Source organism: Zootermopsis nevadensis, unplaced genomic scaffold, assembly GCF_977971745.1.
Source record: "Zootermopsis nevadensis isolate Lab colony 2312 unplaced genomic scaffold, Znev_1.0 Znev_ptg000029l, whole genome shotgun sequence".
Lineage (NCBI taxonomy): Eukaryota > Metazoa > Arthropoda > Insecta > Blattodea > Termopsidae > Zootermopsis > Zootermopsis nevadensis.
The window spans coordinates 7,242,733-7,248,732 of record NW_028259161.1 but is presented as its reverse complement, the minus strand read 5'-3'; positions in this window follow the sequence as shown (position 1 = coordinate 7,248,732).

Here is a 6,000-nt window from a genome sequence, read left to right as displayed (position 1 = left end):
ATTTGGCAACCGAGAAGCACACTGCATTTTAGCAGCTGGTCTATGTTTGATGTAACTACAGCCTGTACTCCATGGTCTGTCGCTGCTTTAACTTTCTGCGTGTTACTTACGGACAACACTCGTAGGCTATGGCATTTTTCCTTGGAGGTTACTTACATCCACGTTACATAATATTGTTTGCATTAATTTTGCCAAAAATTTTAAAGCCATCTTTTCAAAAGGATTTTATATCGCAGTTTCTGATATTTCGTGTTTAATAGACATTATTTCTTCATCATGACCCAACACTTGACTACCTGTAGACAGATAGAATAGAAAGGGAACTAAACTTTTGATTTGAAATACACATACCCACCTTTTACGTACTTATAATGCCATGAGTGAACTCCTTTGATCGTTGTTTGCATTGCTCAGTGGGATAGTGTCCAATGGCAGCACATGCAATTAGCCTGATCTGGTTCTTTAATTAGTTTCACAAATAGTAATAAATTGTATAAAACTTAGGAGGGGAACAAAATATTTATCATTCATTTTTCTGTCCTCTTTAAAGTTAAGATAACAGATAATAAAGAGATTGTAAAGTTTTATAGCATAAAATAGTGTATTTTGTTCACAGATGTACTGTTGTACATATGCACCAGAAATCCTGTTCACAATGTCCTTTTTTCTGAAAGGTTAAAATATGACGGATAGCGTCTTAATGAAACTCGAATCTGTTACGTCTCATAATACTCTTCAGAGGCCACATAGAAAGAACAGAATAGTGTGCATTTTCAGTGCCATACCATTTTAACAAATTACCACTATCCTACGCCACCCACGTCGTCTTGTGAACGGCTTCTCTTTGTCACGCCACAGCTAGAAATTATAGTTCATGGTCTTAAAAAATCACAGCATGTTACTGAGCCATGACCTTGCCCCGTCCACAGCCTTCCAGACGCCTATATCACCTTGGGACAGGATTTTAACCGCAAATATGAGGGAAGGAGCGCCTCTATCTAGTACAATTTTTTAGCTCTCTCCATCAGTGTCTCCTAGCTTTCCCCCTTGTACTAACACTAGTCAGTTGGAAAACGTTTTACTTTTTGTTTCACTCGAAGGAAAAGCATCCATTTGTCTACCTCCTTTATTCGAAGCCAAATTTTTTTAGTTTCCTCCACCATACCGACGTCTCTTATATTCTTTCTTCTATAATTAAGACAAAAGCAGTAAAATTAAGTCGTAAGAATTTAAAAAAAACGCCAGAGAAATTAATTTAAGGAATTGCGAGATCTGTAGCAAATTGTACACTATAATGAAATTCAAAAAAACCCAGCATCGCTTAGAAAGTGTCAGTTGATTAAATGACAAGTCTGTGTTGAGTAAACAGATTATTTAGTCTTTGCAGATTACACTACGGAACGTCGACTAAACATGAATATTGTAACACATTTCTTCAGTTACAAAAAATAAACTATAATCAGTATTCTGACTCAAAACACTCTTATTTTGTGATTAGAGCAGGTTTCCTTTGAGTGTGTGTATACGTACACATATAATATGTCTCATTAAGACAACATTGCAAACTAAATTACAAGGCCTCATTATGTTCCTTCCTCTTATGTTCATGCTTTCATAGATTCGTAATACATGTTTTACCCATTTCTGCTATTTCTTTAGTTTTTAATTAAGGAGAATATAAGCGTATTTTTCTTACTCTTGAAGTTATGGAATAACCCACCTGTTCACTTGAAACTTCATGCAAATTTCTACATGCTTGGGGATGCAATTAATTTAACCTTATTTAATTTAAGGTGCAAGGCTCGTTTAATAAGTCCCGTTACGAAGAGCCACCACAGGGAAGAAGTGAAAATAATTGTATCAGATGCGGAATGGGACAGCGTGAGTCTGTGTGAGTGTTGGAGGAATCTAATTACTGCCTGAATGTGCGTATTGCTTCGTTTTCATCATTTGCTGAATATCTGTGACTTTTGGAAAAATATTTCATACGTTTTCATTATCTTTGCACAAAATTTATTCATTCTGTAGGTTAATAGTTCTTGATATTGTTCCCTTTAGTTTTAATAGACCTGTATTAAATTAAATATGTTCGTACTGATTTAATAGCGTTATATAAGTTATTATAAATTAAATATGTGTTGAGGACAAATTAAATTACTAATAAGAATAATTTTAAAAAATATTACCATTAACTGTTTTTCCCTGATTAGTTCTGAATCTTCTGAATTCCCATCTGATATTCAAAATACTAAAGGTAAACGAGTTTGTTTTCATTTACGCTACCATAGACATTTCAACAAAACTAAAGGCAGAAAATTAAAAAAAAATATATTTTATATTTGAAATGAATGTTATATTTGCATAGGCTTATTACCAAACTCTTTTCTACGATATCATTAGGCAGACATCAACATTGCAAATGTTGTGGTTATGCTAGAAATATCTACCGCTGCAAGAAGATGCATGGGTTGCGTTGAAGTGAAGCTGGAAGCTATGTATCTTGGAGGTAGATGTAAGCTAATGTTCTCATCCGGTCGCTTTATGTTGCGGGAAGAAATCGCTGTCCTATTGTGATACGAAACTGAGTGGCCCAGAAGTAACTAGCTCCACAGAACAGTCATCCTTCATACGATGATAGTCGCTCAGCTACTCAAGGAAGTCTCTGCCTTTTACGCAATTCGAAGGTTCATTACTTTGCACAAAAGAGCCTGCCATCCTTCTCATTTTTGGGTCAGATAAATTCATTCTACCCAATCCCACCCTATTTCCTTAAGATTTATTTCAATAGTACACTCCTAACTCCGAGTGTTCCACTGCCTACAGATTTCCTGTTCACAATTTTTTACGCATTTCTGATACGTCCGTACGCTCTACGTGCTTCCCCATCTCATCCTCCTCGGTTTTAAAATCTTAATAGCATCTGATGAAGAGCGTAAAGTGTGAAGCTCTCCATTATCTCTGTCTTTCTGTTACTTTATCCCCCTTCTTTCGAAATATCCCTCTTAGCACCCTGTTCTCAAACACCCTCAGTCAGTGTTCTTCCCTTAACATTAAAGATAAAATTACGCAACGATACAGAATATTAGTCAAAATTATATTTTTTATAATGACTTAATCTTTAAGTTCTTTGGTAACAGACAGGAAGATAAAAGATCCTAAACAGCGTGATAGCAAGCATTTCCCAAACTTAACCTGGTCTTATTTTCTTCGTGAATGCAGTTCTGACTTGTTACCGTCGTGTAGTTAACAAATATTTTACCTTAGCTGCATTTTAAAAGGATCCGTTAGCTACCTTTATATCTCGGCAATAACTGTTCCCTGTAGTCTGGTGTCAAGACACATTGGGCTCACAGAAATATTTTGAAAATTATATGAATGCAAAACCAAATTGTTATGGTTACTGAAGTAATAGTCACCTATTGACTATAGACAGTTTCATTTGTTAGATACTCTCCTTCTGAAGTCTCATCTGTTTTAAAATCCTCGTAACATGAATTTAAATTGTCTCCTGGTTTTCTCAAATAACTTCTAGCGCAGTTAATGCTCTTTGTGTTTAAAGAATTTGGCAACTGTTCGGAAAGTAGTTTAGTTTTAAAATGTGACATACGCAGGAAAATAAATGTAAAAATCTTTTTGTGTTAAAAGCATTTTGCTTGTCTTCGTAAGCCAACGAAGCGGTATCTCCTTCAAGCTATTTCATTCCGAAGTCAAATGCTGCCTTTGGCACACAGATTCCAAACTGGCTGAGTAGTTTCAATGTATTCACCCTTTTGTACGCGTCACGTCCCCTTGCAACTGAGGAGTGTCACCTAGCGTTCCAGCAAGAGTACGTTCTACAGTAAACAAGTTGGAAACAGACAAAGGGAATCACAGATGGATTTCGCCTCAAATTTCTGATGGCTGACGTTACACGGTTGCTAGAGACTGCGTCAAAGAAACGAAGAGAGAGAGAAGACGAGGGTGCGTGGGAGGAAAATACGAGTATGTCGTTTAATGCCTACAGAATTTGCTTTTAGGGCTTTTAGGTATTTCGAATGCACACAGAATATTATTACTGACATGTTACTGAAAGTAGAAATCCGAAGTCACTTGATGTCGTTTATAAAAATATCGTGTGTTATCACTTGAAACTAAGTGATATGTTGATTTCATTACCGAGTCTTTTCCTTGAAGTTACAGAGTGAACTAAACTTCTATTCCAAATTTTATCGTAGCCAGCTTCTTGCTTAAATGTATTTAATTTCGTAAATATTATATAAATAAGTATCTTAGTGTAGTTTGTGAAGTACTGGCAAGGATATTTGGACCTAAGCCAGAGGATATAACAAGACGACGAAGAAAATTACACGGAGACCTTTATAACTCTAAACCTTCGTTACATAGACCTATTTTTATGGTCATAAATCAATTCATGGTAAGCATACGGGAAATAAAAAATCTATAGGCAGTTTTGATCTTGAAGCCAGAAGTAAAGAGTCCACATGAGAAAAATGGTCATAGATGCGACGATAATATTAAATTGGGTCTTACATAATATGGTATCTTATGGGATAGAATGAACTAAATCAGATAATGTTTGATATAAATTTAATTTAAAATCGATGTAAATAGTAATGTTTACTCAAACCTCAAACGGAATTTTAAATTAAAAACCACAAGGGAGCAGAAGAGATGGAACACTAGATCATTGACTATAACTCTTTATGTTAATGACAATTACTTTAATAATTATGACGTTTTGCTTTGAAAAGCATGCACATTGTACCTTATATGATGTTTGAAACTTGTAATGTGTATTTTCTGATACGCTAGTTGCCATGTAACTCAAATACTATTAAGGAGCTTGTTTTATGGGTATAAGCATCTTATGAGAGCTTTATTCCAGAAAGTTTTGAATTGCTTCTCCATTTTACGTATCCCTACTGAACATTTTAGCCTACACCTCTGCAACACCTGCTCCAACTCTCTGTTCTTTTGAGCAGTCCAGAAATCCTCCGTACAAACACAGTGGCCAGGTGGTCTCATTAAAACTTATAAAAGAAACGAACAAAACTATAATAAACATATTAATAATTAGAACAATGTTAAAGTAGAAATATGGAAGTTCATATAATGAGTACAGTCCGAGAGAGAAACATTTTGAAGTGATCATACTCATCCAATTTGTTGTGACAGTATTTTGCGATGTATCATGTCGCATTGTTTGCGAAATAAATAATGTCTTATATTTAAGGTGTGTTCTGTCTGTCAAATGGCCTAGTATTTGCCAAGGAACAAGAAGACGATATGTGTATCTCTGTACCAGCAGCTAATATAGTCTGCAGCTTACAGATGAATCGAGCAGTTGTTGAAGGCACAGTAATTCAATTTAGTTCCATGTCCGCCTGGGAGCTGTATGCCTGTATTGGATTAGTACTGCATACTATATAGATATACAGGTATTCCTCTGTTGTGTACACCAGATAACACTAATGTGCTTGGAACTCATAGATGCCATCCTGTTATTACACCAATAATTCAGTGAAATATATCGATGTCAGAAAGGAACTAAATGTAATTTTATCCTATTTTTATATTTTCCCTGCTGGAGTTTAAATTACCGAAAGTCGAAGTTAAACATCATAATTCTGTTAAAGCAGATTCCTGATTATCCTACCTAAACAGGACGTAACGACGGCCGGATGTTCTAAGATGTTTGATTATACAGAAGACTGATCAAAAAGACTCAATTCGTAACTTAATTTACGATATTATTAAATTACGAAGAAATCTTACAAACAAAAATAATGATTGACCAGTCTGTAGAAAATGAGCACATAAAATGTAGGAGGTGCATGTGGGTGGGGAAGTGTGATTCACTCCGCTAAACGCTGAGTTGAATGTTTATAAAATGGACCTTTCCGATATGGCACTTCTGATAAAGCTGAATACCGAGTAACCGACGGTCGGGTTATCGGAACTCCACTGTATTACGCCATTCGATCCCCGACGCGGAAAGAG